General features: G+C 43.2%; 1 long non-coding RNA gene across 1 annotated transcript in view; it reads left to right on the top strand.

The window, feature by feature from the left end:
• LOC143964471 (uncharacterized) overlaps positions 1 to 25,090 on the top strand; it is a 122,918-nt gene extending 97,828 nt beyond the window's left edge. Inside the window, exons 4-5 of the long non-coding RNA XR_013271144.1 lie at positions 21,205 to 21,301; positions 23,981 to 25,090. This is a non-coding gene — a long non-coding RNA (uncharacterized LOC143964471). The remainder of the gene's footprint in view (positions 1 to 21,204; positions 21,302 to 23,980) is intronic.
• Positions 25,091 to 25,319: the final 229 nt, after the last annotated feature.

Below are 25,319 nucleotides of genomic sequence, written 5' to 3'. Positions count from 1 at the left end.
TTTTAACGTTGTTGAAAACTCAAAACGACTTTACAATTTTTCCCCAAATGTATAGTTTCCTTTCAAATAAAGGACACTGCAAAGAATATAGTACAGTTGTGCTCACAAGTTTACATACCCTTGTGATATTGGCCTGATAATATAATATGTGCACAAGTTGACACGAAGGGGTTTGAATTACTATTAAAGGTAACCATCCTCACCTGTGATCTGCTTGCTTGTGTGTACAAAAGGTCAATGAGTTTCTGGACTCCTGACAGACCCTTCCATCTTTCATCCAGTCCTACACTGACTTTTCTGGATTCTGCGTTATGGGGAGAGCAAAATAATTGTCAAAGGATCTGCGGGAAAAGGTAGTTGGACTGTATAAAACAGGAAAGGGATATGAAAAGATATCCAATGAATTGAGAATACTAGTGAAGTTGGGTGTAGAGGGCGCTCAAATGATAAATTGTAGTTGAACTGTGCAAAGAATGAGTGTTCATATACCTCAAACAACTACATTAAATTACAAAATAAAGTGCAAAGTGCCATAGGTAAATATGCATAAACAGTGATAAACACAAATAGTGAAACAATGAATGAACCAAAAGGCCATCAATCAAAGTCACAAACACAAATATCTCTTCTGTGTTGGATTCTTCTAGGCAATAAAAATAGTGGATATTCCTTCACCAACTGAGAAAAATAACCCAAAGTGTTCCGTAAGGGGGTGATGACCCCTTTAATTAAAAAGCAGGTCAAATGCGCTTTAACAAGATAATGCTTGCTGCAGTGGTGAAGACCGTGGATGCTAAAACCCCTCCTCCGCAAAGATTATAGATGGGATATGTAAAAAATATTAAAGGAAACAATAGCGTAATCCTGTTTATTTAAAAAGTGATAAAATACAAATGCCAAATGGCTGCTTACATTACTGGCACTGGGGCTGTTAGCGTGTCGGGTGATAAGATGGTGCCTCACGGCTCACCCTCGTAACTGGCGTGCGTTCCACCATCTAGCATGGAACAACCATAGGGATCGGAAGTAGCGTGACCAATCATCGAGAGTCTTTTACTATATCTACAACTCATAATACATTAGTGTGATAGTGGGAAGAAGGCTCCTTACACTTGTGGTCATTGGGCAGAAGTCCATTACAGATATATAGCTAAAAATATTAATGGGTGTCAGTGGGAACTTATCTGAGAGGCAGGAATTGCCCATTGCTCAAGGAACCCCTAGCAACCTCTGGAAGAACCTTAGGTTTTCATGGAACCCAGGTTGAGAAACCCTGCTATATACGTTATTTAATTTTATTTTGTATTTTTTCTTATATGTAACAATTGAAGTTGTACTATGTGAAGGAGCATGTTTCAGTCCAAGAACAGTTGCATTTACTTTTATGCTAGTTTGGTTTATTTTTTTTCTAGAGATTGCGGTATTTGCAAAAGTTATTTCCTTCTATCAGGAAACTATTATGTTATAACCGATAGTATCTCTGATAGTAGATCTTAAGGTAACGGACATCTATAATGGCTTAATGATGGCAACTTTTTTTTTTTTTAAATAAAGTACAATTTTTTGCATTGTAAACAAATGCTGTATAGATGAACCTGTAAAAATATATAAAAAAAATCTGTATTCACTGCAAGTAGAAAGCGTTTAAGGTTCTCGCCTTTCAAAGTGAAAGCAAAACTATGTGTGTTCCATTTTTTCATGAAAACCTTGTGTTGCCGAATAGATTGAGTTATTGTTTGTTGAGAAGTATTTAAAGATTTAATTTATGTATTTATTATTGGAAAATATATAGTAATGGCGGTGATCAGCGATTTTTATTGTGGCGGACACATCGGACATTTTTGACACATTTTTGGGACCATTGTCATTTCTACAGTAATCACTGCTATATAAATGCAGTGATTCCTGTGTAAATGACACTGGCAGTGAAGGGGTTAACCAGTGGGTGTCAGTGTAGGGGTTAAGTGTTCCTAGGGGTGTGTTACTAACTGTGGGGGGGTTGGGCTTTCATTTAGTGAACACTGATCTCTGTTCCAATCACATGGAGCAGAGATCAGTGTCACTAGTTGCTAGGCAGAATGGAGAAATGTTGTTTACACAGCATTTCCTCCATTCGGCCGCTCCGTGAGACGATCGCGGGTATGCCCGCGGCGATCGAGTCCGTGGGTCCCGCGACCGGACTCACGGGGGTCCCGACCAGCGCGGGAGGCGCGGGATGGCAGGGCGGCATTGAATATTGGACGTACCTGTACGCCAATATGCCTGTCGCCATTCTGTCGACGTACATCGTCGTGCGCTGGTCGGGAAGTGGTTAAAATTCAGCAGCCACAGTGTTTGTAGCTGCTGACTTTAAAAAAAAAAAAAAAAAAAAATTCAGCTGGCTCACCCCTTTAAAGACAGGGTTCCCCCACTTCTACTGTGTCTCTGAGTGCTTCTTGGGGTTTTACAGTATCAGGCAAGTGTTTCCCAGATTTGAAAAGCTGGAAACTGGTCTTGTGTTTAATTGTTCTCTAAGTTTTACCAGATGAATGTTCTGGCCTCATCTGATGCCAGCTGCAGGCGGAAAGTCCTTCAGGCAGCTCTTTGAGCTGCAGGCTGCCCCAGTCCAATTGTTTTTGTTATAAGTGCCTTTTGGTTGGTATTGTGCACCCCTCAGATTACATTTGGACACCAGATTTGTCTCTGAATAACGGAATCCTGTGTTCCATAATGAACTCTCAAGAAACAGATTTTAAGGCTACTACAAAAGAATTTAGGTTTTCCCATTCAACCCATTAAATTGGATACTATCTGTTAAAGTAGCTCTAGCATAATTTTTGTTTGCCATTGTGTCCACTATGAGATAAGGTACGTGTATTTTTTGCCCCGTGTTTCAAAGTGCTTTCTAAGCCTAGTTAGGAGTACCAACCTGCCCCCTCCTGCCATGTCAGATCCAACAACAATGTTGAAGGCAATGGTTGATAGCTACAGCTTGTCTTTGCTGTGATCACTTTCCTGAGACAAGCAACTGCAAGAGGAATGCAGAGGGAGAGCCAGACTTTGCATTCCTCTTGTCTGATATCAGAAGAAACAGATTTTTAATTATTTATTTATTTTTTAGTGTATAAGCGATAGAGTTGGTGAACAAAGCTATATCTATAAAGTAAATTCTTACATGCTTCTGCCCACACTGCTGAACACCACTTCATTGTTAGGGAATCTTCTGCTGAAGTGTCTTCCGTAAACCAGCACTTCCAGGAGTGCCAGTGTCTTGTGTCCTGCACCGCGTTCAGTGGTTTCTTCAACTGTCACCACCATGCCACTACATTTACCTGTCATGAATGGAGGTTGGCTGGAAAAACTACTAAATGTAGTAGGTGACACATACGATTAGAACTTTCGGAAACCACTTCAGCAAAGTGTTTCTTTACAATGAACCAGTGTTCAGCAGGGCAAGCACCAGATGTAGGTATTCACTTTATTTCATTTTTTTACAGGTTTGTTCAGCAACTTTGTGTAAGTGACAAGGTTGTTTAAAGTGTCACTAAGCCCACATCACAAAAAACTATGAATAAATGGTGTATTACATGCTGTTCATTCTCATCCAGTCACTATGAGATTCATTTTCTGTATTCTGCAAAAAACTTTGTTAATCCTGCTGCTGTCTTTCTCCACCTTCTATTTATGTCCCCAATTCGACTGTGGATTTTGCAGCTGTGGTAGGAACTGCACGTGCTCATTTTTCAGTTTCTGTACTGAGCATTTCCTCCCTATCACATGTGAGCAGCCCATGTGACTACAGAGTCACACATGTGGGCATATACACAATGGAAAATGACAGCCCGCTGGCTCCTCCATGCCCAGCTAAACACAATGGGGGCGGCATATTACATGTAGATTAATGGAGGCTTCTTCTCCCTCTTATTCTAAGACACAGGTTGGAGGGGCTTGACACAGTCTGTGAAACGCAGAAATCCACCCACACCATGTTATTGCTAAAATATAGTGAAGATTTGATTTCAAATATGTTTGTATGACAATTTAAAACGGTTTACTGATATTAATTCTTTGTACTCGGTATCCCAAAGGCTTTTTTTTTTTTCATGTGACCAGCAGCAGAGGACTAGAAATCTCCTCCTGCTTATGTTTCCCTGCAGACAGGCTGGGAAAAAGCTGGATCATGTTGACTGCTGTATATCGATTAGGAAATAGGTACTTTAATGTTTTTTTTATTTTACATAAAATACAGTACCATCATCCATATACAGAAATAGAAGGGACAATGTAAATTAACCACTTCCCGACCAGCGCACGACGATGTACGGCGACAGAATGGCACGGGCAGGCATATTGGCGTGCAGGTACGTCCAATATTCAATGCCGCCCTGCCATCGGGAGCGCGCCGGCAGCGGCGCGCTCCCGGGCTGGTCGGGACCCCCTTGAGTCCGGTCGCGGGACCCGCGGACTCGATCGCCGCGGGTATCCCCGCGATCGTCTCACGGAGCGGCCGAATGGAGGAAATGCTGTGTAAACAACATTTCTCCATTCTGCCTAGCAACTAGTGACGCTGATCTCTGCTCCATGTGATTGGAGCAGAGATCAGTGTTCACTAAATGAAAGCCCAACCCCCCCACAGTTAGTAACACACCCCTAGGAACACTTAACCCCTACACTGCCACCCACTGGTTAACCCTTTCACTGCCAGTGTCATTTACACAGGAATCACTGCATTTATATAGCAGTGATTACTGTATAAATGACAATGGTCCCAAAAATGTGTCAAAAATGTCCGATGGGTCCCCCACAATGTCGCAGTCACAATAAAAATCGCTGATCGCCGCCATTACTAGTAAAAAAAAAAATAATAAAAAATTATTAATAAAAATGCTATAAAACTATCCCTATTTTGTAAACGCTATAACTTTTGCGCAAACCAATCAATCGCTTATTGCGATTTTTTTTTTTACCAAAAATATGTAGAAGAATACGTATCGGCCTAAACTGAGGGAAAAAAAATGTTTTTTTATATATTTTTGGGGGATATTTATTATAACAAAAAGTAAAAAATAATGCGTTTTTTTTCAAAATTGTCGCTCTTTTTTTGGTTATAGCGCAAAAAATAAAAACCGCAGGGGTGATCAAATACCACCAAAAGAAAGCTCTATTTGTGGGAAAAAAAGGACGTCAATTTTGTTTGGGAGCCATGTCGCACGACCGCGCAATTGTCAGTTAAAGCGACGCAGTGCCGAATCGCAAAAAGGGGTCTGGTCTTTGACCAGCAAATTGGTCCGGTCTGCAAGTGGTTAAACAGTGTGTTTAGTACGGATGAGCTCAGGCGTGTTCGCATTTAACACGTGCTGAGCCCGCCAGGAAGTTGGCGCAGCACGGCGCTAATCACAGGCAGTGAGACATTGCCCGATATCTGCAGCCGCACATCGGGGCAATGTCTCACTGCTTGTGATTAGCGCAGCGCTGCGCCGACTTGCTGGCGGGCTCAGCGCGTGTTCCATGTGAACACGCCTGAGCTCATCCTTAGTGTTTTTTTTTTTTCCAATATTTTTATTCAAATTTTCGGCAAGAGAAAATGACAAGTTCAGTATCTGACAATAAAGATACTTAAAAGTACAAGAAAACAATACGAAACAATTCAAGTAGAGAGACGGAAAAGGATAAACTGGCATTACATGTGTAAAGTTGCGAGGGCACTTCAAATAGTTACTGGCCCACCCCCTCCAGGTAATCGCCCTGGATCTTGCTTCATTTAGGGGTCAAGAGGCACACATCTGAGCGCTGATTATCCAACCCTCCCTTTTGACTTCAGTACTAAAATAAATCCTAAATGAATGATAATAAAAAGGTACTGGCGCATTTGTTTTCAGGTGTACTCCAATAAAGAAGGAAAAGAAGAAAAGTAACTCTAGTAAGATGGGATAAAGAAATAGAGGATAAAAAGCAAAGAAAGAGGAAAAGAAGAAGAAGGAGAAGAAGAGGAAGAAAAAGGGGGATGCACTCCAGATCCCGGGGACCACCCCCCAGCCACTCACCAGAAAAACCCCTCTTACCCAGTTACGAGATCTTTAATCCAAGGTTCCCACACTCTGTTGAACCAAGCCATTCTATCAGCAAGTATTGCCGATAAACGTTCATTCACCATTATCCAGGACAATTTTGTTTTAAGTAAATAAAACGGGACAATTGGTGATCTCCACGATTTGGCTATGGAAATCCTTGCTGCCACAAAGATAAAAGCTATAAGCTTGCTCATTGGCTTTGAAGCCCCTTCTACGGGGCGACCCAGAAGCGCATGCAGGGGCGATTTGCGGAGGTTCACACGGGTCAAAGAATATATAAAGTTGTACGTACGGATCCAAAACCGTCGCACCTTCGGGCACGACCACCATATATGATACATGGTACCATCCGCATTACAGCCCCTAAAACACCTCGGGGACGCCCCAGGGGCGAAGGTGGCCAATCGAGCTGGAACCATATACCACCTCATCAGTACCTTATAGTTTGCTTCAATCAAGGAAGTGTTAATAAAAGATTTAGAGGCACCTTGTATTATTTTGTTCCACTCTTCCATCTTCAAAGTGGTATGCATATCCCCTTCCCATTTCTCCATATAAGGCAATTTCTGAGAAGGAGGGAATAAAATATTGTATAGCAGAGATATGTGGCCCGTGAGGTTGTCGTGTGTCTTACAAATAGTTTCCATCGGGGTGTATGTAGTGAGTGCAGAAATGCGACTTAATGTCGCCAAAAAGTGCGCTATTTGAGTGTAGCGGTAGAGTTCCGACCTCGGGAGCTGATACCTTTCTTGTAGGGATGTTCGCGACAGAGCCCCCCTATGGTCACATAAGTCTGCTATACGTAGTAAACCTTTGTTGGTCCACCATGAAAAATCTTGGGGGCGGAGACCCGGGGCGAACATGGGATTGTTAAGCAAAGGGGCTAGTGGAACATGTCCGGATCTGAAGTTGTGGGTAGCAGCTAGCCTATCCCACAAATTTAGAGAGAGGGACAAAGTCGGGCACATCACCTTAGGCCTATCTTTTGCCCTCAACCACATTAAGTGACTAATTTCTTTTCCTGGAAATTGAGAGGATTCCAACAGCATCCAGAGCGGCCTGTCGCGATAGGTATGGAACCGAATTAATTGGGAAATTAGTGCCGCCTGGTGGTATTTAAGCAAATCCGGCATGCCCAGGCCACCCCTCGCCTTTGGAGTAAACATCGTCTGTCTATTCACCCTGGGTCTTCCGTGCTCCCATATATAGTCCAACAGTTTACTCTGGAACCTCTGGAGTTCTCGCCTATCAATAGAGATCGGTAGAGACCTGAATAGGTAGAGCACCTTAGGCAAGACTGTCATCTTGATTGAACACAACCTGCCAAACCATGACGGAGGGTTATTCGACCATCTTTTGAGATCTGCAGAGATTTTCTTAAACAGTGGGGGGAAATTATGTTTATACAATGATGTAAGAGTAGGGGTCAGTGTGATACCTAAGTATTGTAAGGCCTTGTCTTGCCATTGGAAGGGAAAAGAGCTCCGTAATGCTCGGACTATGTGTGGTTGTAGGGATACATTAAGTGCCTGGGATTTGGAATGGTTTACCTTTAACCCTGAGAATGTTGTAAAATGTTGCAATACCCCGTGCAAAGTAGGTAAAGAGGTGACTGGGGAGGAGAGGAGCAGTAAGATATCGTCTGCGAACAATGCGCATTTATGTTCCCGTCCGCCGCTTTGAATACCCAGTATATCTGGATGTTCACGAATTTTAATTGCCAATGGCTCCAAAGCTAGTATAAACAATAGGGGGGACAGGGGGCACCCTTGACGGGTCCCCCTGCGTATGTAGATGTTCGGTGATTGGTAACCTTTGATCATTAAATTCGCCGTGGGGGTGTCATAAATCATTTTAAGCGTGGCCAAGAAACTCGGTCCGAATCCATATTTACCCAAAATAAATAATAAATAATTCCAGGACAAAGAATCGAACGCTTTATGTAGGTCGAGAGAGACCAGTAGTGCTCCTCTCTGTCCCCCGCCATCCCAGCCTGAATTTAATGCAGAGATAAGATCAATGACGCGTCTGGTCTGATCCGGGGCCTGTCTAGCAGGGACAAACCCCGACTGGTCCGGATGAATATAGTGTGCTAGGAACCCATTCAAACGCGTAGCCAATATCTTGGTCATTAATTTAAGGTCCACGTTGATTAGAGAAATGGGCCTATAGTTTGTGCAATCACCGTGGTCTTTGTTTGGCTTGGGAATTACGTGTATGTAAGCCCTGTTCTCGTGTGGAGGCAAAGGGCAGCCCCTGCGTAGCTCATTGTAGAAAGAGCAGAGATGAGGAGTCAGAATCTCGCTATATTTGCGGTAATAGTGGCCCGAAAGACCATCCGGGCCCGGCGATTTTGACGGGTGCAGGGATTTGATGGCCGCCGCTATTTCCCGCTCTGTAAACTCTGACTCCATTATTTCCGCATGGTCTCTAGATAATGTGGGGAGCGGTAGATCCCGCAAGAATGCTTCCGCTTCCTGTACATTAAGATCATTGGGAGAATCGTACAACTTAGAGTAGAATGTGTGGAATTCCTTCATGATGAGCTGAGGATTTTGGGAGGCGTGGCCAGTTTGTAGTCTCAATTTGGGGGGTGCTGGATTAAAAGGTCTTGGATTGAGTTTCCTAGCCAGTAGTGTGTTAGGCTTGTCTCCGAGAGAATAGTACCGGTGCCTATTCCATCTGACGTATTTGTCCGCTCTTGTGGTGAGGCTCAGATTTAGGGCCAATCGCGCTGCGTCAATCTGGCTCCTAAGATCTGTTTGCGGGTTGGATTTTTGTGTCTGAGTTATGTCTAACAGCTCCTTCTCTTGCTGCTGAATCAGCCGGTCCCTATCCCGTTTGATTCTGGCAGATAGCTGTATTAATTTGCCCCGAACAGTGGCCTTATGGGCCGCCCACACTATGGAGGGAGAGGTATCCTTAGAGGGATTGTCCTGGAAATAATGACGTAGAGTTTTTTCTATCTCATCCGCAATGACTGGGTCATTCAATAAGGATTCGTTCAATCTCCACGCGGTCGAACACGGTCTGGTCCATAAGCCCGTTAGGACCACCTGGACCAGAGAGTGGTCAGACCATGCCACAGGGATAATTTTGGATTCCAAAACATATGGGAACAAAGGGGACAGAGTAAACAAGTGATCTATACGGGAGTATGTTTTGTGCACTGGAGAATAGAACGTATAATCTCTAACAGAGGGGTGTGCATTGCGCCAAAGGTCGATGAGGTCATAGCTGTGCAATAAACGAGCTATTTCGCAGCTGTGTTTTGGGGCGTGTTTCAGAATAGGCTTCCCCAGGTTAGACCTATCCAAGGTCCGATCCAGAGAAGCATTGCTGTCGCCCCCTAACACTACATGGCCGGTTACATGGGGCATTACCACCTGTAACATTGCCCGGAAGAAGGATAATTGACCCGTATTAGGGGCATAGTAGGAGAGAAAGGTGACAACGCTGTCATCTATCTTCCCGACCACCAGAATATATCGACCTTCCCTATCTTTTATAACATTTGTCGGAGTGAAAGGGACGCGTTTCGCAAAGCATATGGCCACCCCCCTTTTCTTATCGGGTCCGCTAGACAGATAAGCTGTGGGGTATCTGGCATTCAGGTATTTAGGGGCTGAGTTTCGTGAAAAATGTGTCTCTTGTAATAGTAAAACGTCTACCCCCATTTTATGGTATTGGTGAAAAGCCTTTGCTCGCTTGGTAGGAGAGTTAAGGCCTTGTACATTATGTGTCACTATGGAATAAGTCAGTTGTGGATTATTGGCCATGATGGTTTAGCAGGTTGTACTCACTGTGTTGCCGCTGGAGGTGGAACCCTCCGAGGCCGCCAGGAATTCTCGGCCGGATCCGGTCCCGGAACCAGAGCGCATCCGTAGAGGAAGAGGTTGGAGAAAGGAAAGAAAAGAGGAAAGAGGAAAGACATAAGGTTAGAAGCATAACAATAACAGTAGAACTGCGCATTTAGTGCCACCACAAGGATGGCAGAGGTAACTAAAGTTACAACTAGCAGTAACCCGTGCACTGTCTGACAGTACACCTATTGGGGCACCAAGTCCCCTTTATTTTTTGTGGAGTTGTCCCCACTAATAGTGTAGCAACAAGTCCACCACGAGTGGCGTGCGCCCTCCTCCGGCTCTAAGAACACGGCCGTTGAAGGGGTCAGGCCAGGCCGCCATCGGAATCAGAGCATGCTAAGATAAATAAAAGCAAGGTAACATTAGGGAGCTTAACATAGTCATCCTCAAGCTATTTGGAAGAGGAAACGAATAAACTCCAGGAAAGTAACTCCCCAGGCAACCGTAAAACAGCACTCCCCCCCCCCCCCCCCAAAGAAAAAAAAAAAAAAACCCATCAGAGGAACAATAATTTCTCTCAGTCTAGGGGGGGGGGGGGACACACAAAAAAGGAAAAAGGAAAAAATAGCAAAACAAAACAAGAAAAAAAAACCCCTGAAGAGTCACAGGACAGCGTCCGAATCCCTGAGCCATATCAGGTACAATTTTGGAAAAGGCCCATCAGGGCCGATTTGGGGTATGGAGGTCCCACGACAAGTCAGGTGACCGACTGAGACTTCTTGGCCCTGGACTTGCCTTGCCGTGACCACAAGGGGGACACTGGACGACTCTCGTCCCCAGGGATGTTGGGGGCGTGAGGTTCCATAGAAAGCAAACCCAGATTCTGGAGCAGTTCCTCCCCAGACTGGAAATCAGTGAAGTAGTGGGTTTTACCCTTGTAGGCGAATGTCAATCTGAAAGGAAAAGACCATCTATATTTGATGCGGTGATCGATAAGTTGAGTCAGAAGCGGTTTTAGTGTCCTCCTCTTTTGGATCGTCGATGGAGCTAGGTCCGCGAAAATCTGGATCGAGTGTCCCGCCATAGAAATGTCTCCCCTCTGTCTTGCTTCCAACATTAGCCTTTCTTTAATCCGGTAGAAGTGAGGTTTGACTATCACATCTCGCGGTAGTCCATCCGCTCTTGGGGCAATCAGGGCCCTGTGGACCCTGTCCAGCTCTAGCTGATGGGGGGAGATATCTGGTATCAATTCCGTCATCAGGGCATGGATCGATTCTTCTAAATTCGTCTCTGTCTCTGGGAGGCCTCGTACTCGAAAGTTGTATCTCCGAGATCTGTTCTCCAGATCCTCGATCTTTGCGTTCGCTTGGTCAAGTTGATCTTGGAGAGATGTGATCATTCTAGAGTTCTGGTTCACACGCTTCACCGTACCATCCATTTTAGACTCAATGGTGTCTAGCCTTTCTCCAATGTTTTGAAAGTCGTTTTTTATGCCTGTTGTAATTACATCACACGCTTTGGACAGTTCTTGTTGCAACAGGGCAGAAAATCTGGCCAACAGGACAGTGTCCCCCGAGTATGCAACTGTAGGGGGGGGGTATTGGGCCGGCCCGTCTTCATTTTGGCTCAGCACAGCCTCAGCCATTTCAGCCATCTGCCTGTCTGTGGAGGAGGCTGGGGAATCTGTGAACCTTAGAGCTAGTTCAGGGGAGTCTGGCAGGGGAGACGATTGAGGGTGACCCCTCTGTGAGGAAAAAAGCTCTTCCTGGGACTGGGATGAGAAGGGGTCCCTGTGGACTTCAGCCTGGGTGATAAGGCTAGAGCGGGGCCGTGTTGTCAGCAGAGCTTGTCCCCCTCCTCGTGCTGCGCCCCCCCTCTCCCCCTCCTGCATGGCTTGAGGGGAATAGGCATAGGCCGGAACATTGTCTGTGTCTGTGGGATCCAGTGCTGCCTGGGGTCGCTGGATGTTAGGCCTGCTGCTGTCTGTTATCTCCTCACCTCGCTGCCGCTCAGTCTGTGCCGGGCGCTGCAGAGGGGGCTGTGGGCTGCCTCTCTGTGTGTCTCTCCTCCCGGGCGCCATTTTGGCCTGCTGTGAGGCCTGTGAAGTGCGGGACTTACGAGGCTCCTGGGGATGTTTTCGTTTGTGTGAGCCTTTCCCCGTCGCTCTCCGCTGCATCCTCCGCTCGCGGGAGTCTGTCTGGAGGTCCGGCGGCGTTCCGGTCGTTCCCCCTCGCTAGTAGTAGCTGAATTTAGCCGGAGAAGTGCGGAGCCCGATCAAAGCATGTCCGATCGCGGCGCCGCGCGCATGCGCACTATCCTTAGTGTTTAGTATCACTTTAAGATATAGGTGTTTTTCTTAAATGGTCCCTATATTGCTACTCGCTGTGAGCAAGCTATGCAGTTTAAACTATATTTAGCCAATCTCACCTTTGTTAAGCCATACCCACTGTTGCAGCGGTAAGTCAGAGCCATTGATATTTCTGCTTACGTTTGTTTGGTTTTGTTAAACTCAAAAAGTGGCAACCCTACACATCCTGTTGTAACTTTAACGTGATGAAAGGTTTACTTGGATGGCATTCTAATATGTATAAAAAGATCTATGAATTATTGAGTACAACTTGACTTGCACTCTGCTGTCACATGCTGTAGCGTTCATGAGCCCTTTAACATACATGTGTTCCCTTAGGAATCCATTTTGCAATCAGACTGTGACCTATGGTAAAACAGCACAAAGAAAATGTGTCCCGGATAGTCTCACAAGTGTACCTGCCATGTTAAGCAGTTATCAAGCACAGAACACAGCCTGTCAAAGAAAATATATTCAGGAATAATTTGACATTTTAGGGATTGTGCCATGTACGCAATTTCAAACTAGGTAAATAGTCAATGGACGTTAGCTTTTATTAGCAAAAGGTTAAATTTTTAGATCTGGTGGATGTTAAGTGCTATTTTTACACATTTTAATAGCGTGTCAAGCAACACATCTAACCTCGTAAGCAGTCAAATGAATACCAAGAAAACTTCCATTTTACTCATTTCCATTTTACTCATTTCATGTCCAAATAGTACTGGGCTAATTTCTAAATTATGCTAGACAGTTTCAGTTCACAGTAATTTAAAACATTTAACTACTTTAAAGAATTCAGTTAGTGATGGTTCTGGGGTGTGTGCCAAATCATACCTGCCCCTGCAAGTTTATAATCCATGCCATGAAGTTCCTCTAGTGGTCTCGCTTTCCTGGGCATGCTGGCGCTACCTGTTTGGTGTTGGCACCAGTGACATCAATGGGAAATCTATTGACGCCTACACCGAAGGGACCTCTGGTTGCTGAGACTTGAGCTCATCAGGCAGAAGCAAACACAATTTACATCAGTTTGCTCTAGTACTATTAGTATTTTTCGATGAGGGGGGTTTGCAAAAACATTTGCATAACATCTTAAATTAAAAAACTGATTATATTGCAAATAGCACAAAGAAAATTGCCATATAGCTAGTTTACATTTTGGTGCAGAGAGGTTAGAGCCACTTGGTATCTAGTGGGGTTTTGCGCTTATTCTTTTGGCATCTAGCATTTTTGTATCTGCATTCGCTAGCAACTGATTTTATATGTTTAATCATTGAAATAAAGTACCTGTACATCTATAGATACAGTATCTCACAAAAGTGAGTACACCCCTCATTTTTGTAAATATTTTATTATATATCTTTTCATGTGACAACACTGAAGAAATTACACTTTGCTACAATGTAAAGTAGTGAATCTACAGCTTGTATAACAGTGTAAATTTGCTGTCCCCTCAAAATAACTCAACACGCAGATATTAATGTCTAAACTGCTGGCAACAAAAGTGAGTAGACCCCTAAGACCCCTTTCACACTGGGGCGTTTTTCAGGCGCTTTAGCGTTAAAAAAAGCGCCTGTAAAGCGCTTGAAAGAAGCCTCATCTGCAGTCCCAATGTGAAAGCCCAAGTGCTTTAAGAGCCCTTTCACAATGTCAGCGCCCGAAAAATGCTCGTAAAGCGCCGCTTAAACTAGCAGCGCTTTACCAGCGTTTTTCGAGCGTTATTGGGGCGCTTTTAACCCCTGCTAGTGGCCAAATAAAGGGTTAAAAGCGCCCACAAAACGCTGCTGCCAATAGCGTTTTTCAGGCGTTTTACAGGCGCTTCCCATTGATTTCAATGGGAAGGGGCGCTTTATTCACCGCTCCAAAAGCGCTGCAAAGAAGCTGCTTGCAGGACTTTTTTTGACGCCCTGCCAGCGCAGCGCCTTGGTGTGAAAGCACTCGGGCGTTTACATTGGGATTGCAGTTGCAGCTTCTTTCAGGCGTATTTTTTAACACTGAAGCGCCTGAAAAACGCCCCAGTATGAAAGGGATCTCGGTGTGAAAGCACTCGGGCTTTTACATTGGGATTGCAGTTGCGGCTTCTTTCAGGCGTATTTTTTAACGCTAAAGCGCATGAAAAACGCCTGAAAAACGCCCCAGTGTGAAAGGGGTCTAAGTGAATATGTCCAAATTTAACCCAAAGTGTCAATGTTTTGTGTGGCCAACATTATTTTCCAGCACTGCCTTAACCCTCTTGCACATGGAGTTCACCAGAGCTTCACAGGTTTCCACTGGAGTCTTCTTCCACTCCTCCATGACAACATCACGGAGCTGGTGGATGTTAGAGACCTTGTGCTCATCCACCTTCCGTTTGAGGATGCCCCACAGATGCTCGGTAGGGTTTAGGTTTGGAGACACACTTGGCCAGTCCATCACCTTTAACCTCTGCTTCTTTAACAAGGCAGTGGTCATCTTGGAGGTGTGTTTGGGGTCCTTATGTTGGAATACTGCCCTGCGGCCCAGTCTCCGAAGGGAGGGGACCATGCTCTGCTTCACTATGTCACAGTACATGTTTGCATTCATGGTTCCCTCAATGAACTGTAGCTTCCCAGTTCTGGCAGCACTCATGCAGCCCCAGACCATGACATTCCCACCACCATGCTTGACTAGGAAAGACACACTTGTCTTTGTACTCCTCACCTGGTTTCCGCCACACACGCTTGACACCATCTGAACCAAATAAGTTTAACGTGCTCTCATCAGACCACAGGACATGGTTCCAGTAATTCATGTCCTTATTCTGCTTGTCTTCAGCAAACTGTTTGCGGGCTTTCTTGTGCATCATTTTTAGAAGAGGCTTCCTTCTGGGATGACAGCCATGCAGAGAAATTTGATGCAGTGTGCGGCATATGGTCTGAGCACTGACAGGCTGACCCCCCACCCCTTCAACCTTTGCAGCAATGCTGGCAGCACTCATATGTCTATTTCCCAAAGAAAACCTCTGGGTATGACGCTGAGCACATGCACGCAACTTCTTTGGTCGACCATGGCGAAGCCTGTTCTGAGTGGAACCTGAATCTGTCCTGTCAAACCACTGTATGATCTTTTCCACCGTGCTGCAACTCAGTTTCAGGGTCTTGGCAATCTTCTTATAGCCTAGGCCATCTTTATGTAGAGCAACAATTCTTTTTTTCAGATCCTCAGAGAGTTCTTTGCCATGAGGTTCCATGTTGAACTTCCAGTGACCAGTATGAGAGAGTGAGAGAGATAACACCAAATTTAACACACCTGCTCCCCATTCCCCCCTGAGACCTTGTAACAATAACAAATCACATGATACTGGGGAGGAAAAATGGCTAATTGGGCCCAATTTGGAAATTTTCACTTAGGGGTGTACTCGCTATTGTTGCCAGTGGTTTAGACATTAATGGCTGTGTGTTGAGTTATTTTGAGGGGACAGCAAATTGACACTGTTATACAAGCTGTATACTCACTACTTTACATTGTATAAAAGTGTAATTTCTTCAGTGTTAATATATAAAAGATATAATAAAATATTCACAAAAATGGGAGGGGTGTACTCGCTTTTGTGAGATACTGTAGATATCGAACCTGTGTGTTAGTATATTAACTGTAAAAATCCTAAACCCACACCGGTGGCTTAAATAAAGTATTGATGATATACAGCTGCTCAGTCTTTCACCATTTAAGCCAATAATAAGCACATCATGATGAATTTTTCCAGTTCCTGACTTCCCTTGCAACTCTGATATCTGATATATCTGAATAGAGGAGCATATTAGTCGTGGGTTTATATTCGTAAACCGTAAGTAAGCTATTTTGGTATGTTTTTACTTCTACCTCATCCTTCCAAAGAAAGAGGAAATCTGGTTACTCCCCAAGCCATTTTTAATGTTACTAATTTGTAGTTGGCACAGTCAAGAGTTTGGCTAAGCAGGCCATAGTCCTAGGAGTTTAATTGTCCAGATTTATTCTGACTGCCTTGTGGTACCTGTGAAGGCAGAGTGCGCCATAAGCAGAAAATTCGGCTGGTCCATGCAAAGAGGACAGGAAGGCAACACAGGCCAACTTTGCTGAACCCACACAACCCAGAGGATGCAGTGGGGATTGGTTTTCCAATATTTTTGGTAGACTCCTGTTTGGCTTGTGGGATCCTGTCTGTCATCATCATGAGATCAGGCCAAAAATGGCACCTCAAGTCTGTGTTTAACTTTTAGTCAAATTTATTTTTTTCAGGGGGGAAATCATGGCTAACCAAGACTTTTCCCTGTGAAAAATCTTTCAGTTATACTCCCTGCCTAAAATAGTTGAGGTGAGATGGAGATTAGACGTGTGACATTATCTACTTGCTCCTATACCTCAGCTAATCTGAGGAAGCCTTGTATATATTGATAAAAATATATAGTTTCCTGTGCGTGTGTGGGCACCGCTCAGCCCAACTCTATTTTATTCCTGGAAATGGATGGAAAGTCCCTGTACCACTACCAGAACGCAGCTCTGTACATATACTTTATGTAGCTAATACTTCATACAGTTTATACACCACTGACAGCGTCAGCGTGTCAGAGTAAATAAAATGGTTAATTTGGGTAAGCTTGGCCTAAAACAAATAATTTAAAGCTATTGATAACAAAGCCTAACTCTAGCTTTGTTATCAAGGGTGTTATTTAAGAGGTAAAGCATTATTCCTACTGCTGTTATGTTTTATATTGCTTCTCCAACGTAGGCCCTTCTTTTTTCCTACACAGTTAAATTAAATCTGGGTTTCAGCAACTGGCAGTTGAAGCCAAGTCGTCTTGTAAAAGATCTAGATGCCAGTTCTTAAGATTCCGTTTTTTATATTAAGTTATTCTGAAACAGCCCCTTATTTTACTCGGGGTACCCAGCATAATAGTGTGTAAAACACCAGCAATTAATTATTCATTCACATGGATAGATAGCTAGTAGCTGGAACTCATAACTTTTATGGCAGTTTTGATAACTTTGGATAACTTTACAACATGTCATGTTGTAGAACTGGGTAGGTCACATTGAGCCATATCGTAATCGGCTACAGGTCATAGTGACATGATAATATTGTTAACTTCCCATACACCTATGTTTTTCCTGTAACATACATAAATTACATTCCTTAAAAATATGTTTTTAGTTTTAAGTCCGTCTCTTTCAACTAGGGTTCCTTCAGGTTTCTTCAGGTGTGGCTTGGCAAAATGCCTGATAGTTGCCCAAAAATTGTATACAAGTCTACAGGTGGATCAAGCCTGCCTTTGAGTTACACAAAATCACAGGTTTTCATTGTGCATCATTACAACCTTCTAGCTGCTGGCGTCGTAACAACCAATGTAATTGGTTGATAAGTAGGACGTTGGACTCCTGCAAAGCATCCTTGTTTGCCCTCCCCTGCCCCTCTCCATCAGCAATGAGGTCACATTAGCTGGGTGGGGGAGAGGAGAAACATTGGAATACTAGTCAGTACCAGTGTGCAAAAGTGTGTTTTCTTTTGGAAGAATAAATCGCCTTGAACGTTGGGTGTCCTACATGTGTGTGGATGCTGCTGCGTTCTGTAAAACAATTCGATTTTTTTTATATTTTAGAATGGGGTGCCTCAAGCTTGTGCAGAATTTTAAAGGGTGCCTTGACTGAAAAAAGGTTCAGAAGGACTGGTTTAAGCACATGACTGTGAATATAAGTTTACAGTCAGTTTGGCTTTTTTGTGGAAAGTAGAGTCTTTCTAGGGTATACTCCACATCAAGTAGATGTCTGGTTTTGTTTTTAGTCCCCAGGATTTGGTCCACAGTTTAGCATTCTCAGGCGTTATGCTGGCCATACTTGGATCAAAATTTGGCCAGTTCAGCAGGGACCGACCAAATTTTGATCCATGTATGGGCACCGTGGTTGTACAGGAGGCGATCTACCTGCAACCACCCGGTCTCACTTTTGCCACTCAATTAGCACTGCCAGCTATAGCCTGATCAGTGTGTTCTGATAGTGGGAAAGTCTTCTTATGGGAACACAATAGCAGGAGGATTCCCTCATCTACCTCAAGTGTGTGGATGGGGGAAACTGGCTGGTTGAATAATATAAACCTGACTCATGTACAGCCTACCTTAGAATAATATGATCTCTTATGATATTTGCTGGGCTATACTACCCAATGGTCAGTTACAGTAAATTCTTAGTGAGCAGTGACTCAATGGGGTTTTTGGAGGAATTTTACTATGACTCGTAAATTAAACCTAAAATATATATAGATATATAGATATAGAAGTATAAATGTTTATTTATGTATCAGGGCTGTTTATTTTATTTATAAAATGTGTATAAAAATATATGTAAAAGCGCTGGGTAAATTGACGGCACTATATATGTACCTGAAATAAAAAATAAAATGATTGTGAACTGTATGCTTCTAACTTGTTTTGTACATACAATCTGATTGAAGTCATTTGTAGAGCATGAGTAATTCTGACTTTATTAGTGCATCAAGGCAGTCTCTAGATGACGCTTTGCACCACAATAGAGCATGCTCAGTGTGCAGCACACTTTGTTTTAAGATCGTGAGACGGCAGAAGCTCTTTCTTGGTTGGTGACTTTTTTACAGTTTGTGGTAAGAGATGCATGAATTTAGTGTCAGATTTTTAGGTGCACGTAGATGGTTTGATAGTGAATTTTTAGCTGTTTGAGATTATTTGCTAATTGTTATACTTAAAGGTGTATAGAATATTGCAATTGTGAAGTAGTTGGGTCATCCAAATCTTTTACAGATTTTATTTATTTTTTCCTGGATTCATAAGCCACTTATTTCTTGTAGACTTGTAGTAGTAATGCGCAAACTGTTGCCACTATATAAATCATGTATAATAATAATAGTAATATTTTCCTCTAGCGTATTCATATAGCTTAAATATTGCTACCACTACCCTTACCTTATTTTATTAAACTTGCTAAATAAATTCTAAGAGTGCTAGATAGTAAATGTAGAGGAATGCTTTGCTGATCATTCTAGAAAAGGTATTTAATCTAACAGCAGGTTAAGAAAGTTCTTACAATTGTAATGATCGCTGTGAAGATGTGATTATAGTATACAAAAATTGGAGAGGGCAAAATCTGGTGCAGCTCCACATAGAAACCAATCAGCTTCCAGAGTTTCTTATAACATTTTTTGTTCTTAACGCTTAATTGAACAAGCTGACATTGGAAGCTTATTGGCTACCATGCACAGCTGCACCAGATTTTGCACTCTTCAGCTTGTCTAATCCCATCGTGTTTATCAATGTAGGGCTTGCCTTGAAATAAAAGAAAGATTAAAAAATAACATCACTTGCAATCTAGTTTCTTCAAAATGCAATTCAGTTTATAAAAACTATTACTTTTACTTTTAAATGTATATTTTAAGTGGGAATGCAGTTAACAGTAAGGATGGTCGCAAGATTTCGCAATTGGGGCACTTTCACACTGAGGCGCAGGGGCGGCTGTGATTTTACCCGCTAGCATGGCACTTTTAACCCCCGGCAGCACCGCCGAATCGCTTTAGCGGCACTGCCCATTGATTTCAATGGCAGGGGCACTTTAGGAGCAGTGTATACACCGCTCTTCATGCACCTCAAAATGCACCTCAGGACTTTTTTAGCATCCCACAAACGTACCGCTCCAGTGTGAAAGCCCTCGGGCTTTCACACTGGAGTGACAGGAGAGGCGCTTTACATGCACTTTGCAGGCACTAAAAGTAGCCTTAAAGTAACACAGATTAGCAGTCGCACAACACCACAAAATGGAGTCCATAGTATTAGTTGAATAACTTAAGTTGTGAAATGTACATTATTATGAAGAAGGATTGCCAGATATGATTTAAAATGTATCTGGCCATGAATATTCAATTCTTTAACCAGTCCCAGAATGCCCACCGCAAGTTTACTGGATACCTGTACGTTGTTTGCGACTTCCGGGTCTGGGGTGTACGCCCCACCGGCAACCTGCTCCCGCTGTGATTGGATACAGGGGGAGCCAATCGGTGGGTCCGGCAGCCGCGATATTTACCAGCCACCCGTGATCATTCTGAGGAATGACAGAACGGCGGTAAACGAGGCAGACCATCATTCTGTCACAGACTGAGAGAGATCTGAGATTCCAGTTTATCAAAACACTGATCTCTCACTCTTCCAGTCAGTCCATCCCCCACACAGAAAGCATTCCCTAGGACAGGGATGGCGAACCTTGGCACCCCAGGTGTTTTGAAACTACATTTCCCATGATGCTCATGCACTCTGAAGTCTAGTGGATCATCATGGGAAACGTAGTTCCAAAACATCTGGGGTGCCAAGGTTCGCCATCACTGCCCTAGGAGTACACCTAACCCTTTGATTGCGCCTGATGTTAACCCCCTTCCCTGCTAGTGTTATTTATACAGCGGCAGTGCATTTTTTTTTTTTTAGCACTGATCACTGTATTGGTGTCACTGGTCCCCAAAAAGTGTCAATTGGTGTCCGATTTGTCCCCCCCCCCCCCCCCCCCGCAATGTCACAGTCCTGCTAAAAATCTCCGCCATTACTAGTAAAAATAAAAATGCCCGAAAAATATCCCATAGTTTGTAGATATAACTTTTGCACAAACCAATCTTTACGCTAATTTGGATTTTTTTTTACCAAAAATATGTAGGAGAAGACATTAGATTTTTTTTTTACATATTTTTATTGGGTATGTTTTATAGCAAAAAAATAAAAACAGCAGAGGTGCTCATATATCACCAAAAGAAAGTTCTATTTGTGGGGGAAAAAAAGGACATCAATTTTGTTTGGGTACAGAGTGGCACGACCGCACAATTGTCAATTAAAGGAACGCAGTGCCGTATAGCAAAAAATGGCCTGGTCATTAAGGGGGTAAATCTTTCCAGGGCTAATGTGGTTAAGCAAAAGAAGTAGCAAAATGAATAGAACATTTTTGAAAAGTACCAAATAACTTTATTCATATACATTGCTAAATGTAAGCTTTATTATTACCTCATCAGAATTCAACCAATCCGGCAACTCTGTAGCTGAAACACCCCTTCTGTGTCTGTAAACCTGTCCTGGGAAAGTGTGTAGGAGAAATGACACACCACTCAGGTATGTAACATACGCTATGAAATGTATGGGGAATGTAGTGACTAGTATTCCACTTAACTTGGAAATAAATACTTTGATGATTAATTCCATCAGCATTTATTTAAGACTTTCTAAAATGGACGCTATCTTGTTATATCATGTCTCTTATCCGGTGCAGATACTTCTCTGTTTTTCTTTAACTGCTAGCAAAAATGTGTCCTTTTGTTAAATGGAACTTAATTGGAAAAGTTAGCAGAAAGTACTTACCATCTTTTTAGAATACTGACCTGAACAGGTATGCTCATGGTAATTGTTTTATTTGTGGATCCCAGTCGCTCTCCATATGGAGGGGCAGTTCCACCCTCTCAGAACCAAATATCTCAGTCACTATTTCCTCCCTTTGTTTCTACACTAGAATATGGAAAATATTGGGGTGACAAAGGCATTTTTTGAATATGCATTTTTTTAATACATGTAACCAGAGGCATAGTAGGGTATGTTCTTTGCCTTCATACTTTGGTCCAGATGAGTAGTTTGAGGAGCCTTCTTTAACATTAAATCAATAAATAAATAGTCCACATATGTTATGCAACAATTACTGTAATCATTGTTTTGGAACAGAATAACAACTCCCACATAACTGGAAAAAAACATTTAAATACACAGTCAAAACGGATCTCTCTCTCTCTCTCTCTCTCTCTCTCTCTCTCTCTCTCTCTCTCTCTCTCTCTCTCTCTCTCTCTCTCTCTCTCTCTCTCTCTCTCTCTCTCTCTCTCTCTCTCTCTCTATCTCTCTATCTCTCTATCTCTCTATCTCTCTATCTCTCTATCTCTCTATCTCTCTCTCTCTCTCTCTCTCTCTCTCTCTCTCTCTCTCTATATATATATATATATATATATATATATATATATATATTAATATTGGGTGTACTCACTTTTGTTGCCAGCAGTTTAGACATTAATGGCTGTGTGGTGTTATTTTGAGGGAACAGAAAATTTACACTGTTATACAAGCTGTACACTCACTACTTTACATTGTAGTAAAGTGTCATTTCCTTAGTGTTGTTACATGAAAAGATATAATATATTTACAAAAATGTGAGGGGACTACCGTATATACTCGAGTATAAGTCGAGATTTTCAGCCTCTTTTTTGAGGCTGAAAGTGCCCCCCTCGGCTTATACTCGAGTCATCGCCGTCTGCCTGCCCGATCAGCGTGTCGAGCAGACAGACGGCGGACATTCTACTATTCAAAAGCCGCGCCTCCGTCTGTGATAGGCGGAACACTCCATTTCCCAGCAGTCAGTGGTCCGCCTATCACGGACATCCGCTCATCCTCATACTACGGACGAGGATGAGAGTATGTCCGTGATAGGCGGAACACAGACTGCTGGGAAATTGAGTGTTCTGCCTATCACAGATGGAGGCACGGCTTTTGAACAGAGGAATGGCCGCCGAGGCGCCGACGAAGAGCGGCGATCCTGGCATGGCTGAAGGACGGAGGCTCGGGACGGGACGGAGGCTCGGGACGGAGGCTCGGGACGGAGGCTCGGGACGGAGGCTCGGGACGGGGGCTCGGGACGGAGGCTTGGGACACAGGTAGGCTGGACACACAAGGCTGCACGGACACACACACAGGGATGGATGGACACACACACAGGGATGGATGGACACACACACAGGGATGGATGGACACACACAGGGATGGATGGATGGACACACACACAGGGATGGATGGACACACACACAGGGATGGATGGATGGACACACACAGGGATGGATGGACACACACACAGGGATGGATGGATGGACACACACACAGGGATGGATGGATGGACACACACACAGGGATGGATGGATGGACACACACACGGGGATGGATGGACACACACACGGGGATGGATGGATGGACACACACACGGGGATGGATGGATGGACACACACACGGGGATGGATGGACACACACACGGGGATGGATGGACACACACACAGGGATGGATGGACACACACACAGGGATGGATGGACACACACACAGGGATGGATGGACACACACACAGGGATGGATGGATGGACACACACACAGGGATGGATGGATGGACACACACACAGGGATGGATGGACACACACACAGGGATGGATGGACACACACACAGGGATGGATGGATGGACACACAGGGATGGACAGGCATGTCTCACCCTCGGCTTATACACGAGTCAATAAGTTTCCCAGTTTTTTGGGGGTAAATTGGGGGCCTCGGCTTATATTCGGGTCGGCCTATACTCGAGTATATACGGTACTCACTTTTGTGAGATATATATATATATATATGCAGTGGCTTGCAAAATTATTCACTCCCCCTCCCCTGCCCCCCTGCACCTTGGCTTTTTACCTATTTTGCTACATTACAGCCTTTAGTTCAATATTTTTTTAATTTGAATTATATGTGATGGATCAAAACGCAATAGTCTAAGTTGGTGAAGTAAAATTAGAAAAATAAATATATACATAAAACAATTTTTCTGAAATAAAAAAAACAGATAATTGACATGTGCGTATGTATTCACCCCCTTTGTTATGAAGCCCATAAAAAGCTCTGGTGCAACCAATTACCTTCAGAAGTCACATAATTAGTGAAATGATGTTCACCTGTGTGCAATCTGGTGTCACATGATCTTTCATTACATATACACACCTTTTAGAAAGTCCCCAGAGGCTGCAACACCTAAGCAAGAGGCACCACTAACCAAACACTGCCATGAAGACCAAGAAATGCTCCAAAGAAGTAAGGGACAATGTTGAGAAGTACAAGTCAGGGTTAGGTTATAAAAAATATCCAAATCTTTGATGATCCCTAGGAGCACCATCAAATCTATCATAACCAAATGGAAAGAACATGGCACAGCAGCAAACCTGCATTCCACAGCAGAGACTGGAGAATCTGTACATAAGACGACAATAAGCCATATGCTCCATAGAGTTGGGCTTTTTGGCAGAGTAGCCTTTAGCAAAAAAAAAAAAGGCACGTTTTGAGTATGTGAAAAGGCATGTGGGAGACTCCCAAATTGTGTGGAGGAAGTAGTTCTGGTCTGATGACACTAAAATTTAACTTTTTGGCCATCAAAGAAAACGCTATGTCTGGCGCAAGCCCAACACATCCCATCACCCAAAGAACACCATCCCCACCATGAAACATGGTGGTGGCAGCATCATGCTCTGGGGATGTTTTTTAGCAGTCGAGACTGTGAAACTGGTCGGAGTTGAGGGAAAGATGGATTTTCTTGAGCAAAACCTGTACCACTCTGTGTGTGATTTGAGGCTAGGATGGAGGTTCACCTTCCAGCAGGACAATGCCCCCAAACACCACTAAAGCAACACTTGAGTGGTTTAAGGGGAAACATGTAAATGTGTTGGAATGGCCTAGTCAAAGCCCAGACCTCAATCTAATAGAAAATCTATGGTCAGACTTAAAGATTGCTGTTCACAGGCGCAAACCATCCAACTTGAAGGAGCTGGAGCAGTTTTGTAAGGAGGAATGGGCAAAAATCCCAGTGGTAAGATGAGGCAAACTCATAGAGACTTATCCAAAGAGACTGTGATAGCCGCAAAAGGGGGCTCTACAAAGTATTGACTTTAGGGGGTGAATAGTTATGCACATTTAATTTTTCTGTTATTTTGTCCTATTTGTTTGCTTCACAATAAAAAAAAAAATCTTCAAAGTTGTAGGCATGTTTTGTAAATTAAACGATGCAAATCCTCAAACAATTCATGTTAATTCCAGGTTGTGAGGCAACAAAACACGAAAAATGCAAAGGGGGTGAATACTTTTGCAAGGCAGTGTGTGTGTGTGTGTGTGTGTGTGTGTGTGTGTATATATATATATATATATATATATATATATATATATATATTTATATATATATATATTATTATTATTATTATTATTATTATTATTATTTTATATATATATATATATATATATATATATATATATATATATATATATATATATATATATATATTATTGTGTATTGTGCGCCT

This window comes from Lithobates pipiens, unplaced genomic scaffold, assembly GCF_037356315.1.
Source record: "Lithobates pipiens isolate NorthernLeopardFrog02 unplaced genomic scaffold, aLitPip1_a1.2 Scaffold_8, whole genome shotgun sequence".
Taxonomy (NCBI): domain Eukaryota; kingdom Metazoa; phylum Chordata; class Amphibia; order Anura; family Ranidae; genus Lithobates; species Lithobates pipiens.
This window is presented reverse-complemented; position numbering and strand designations above follow the sequence as displayed.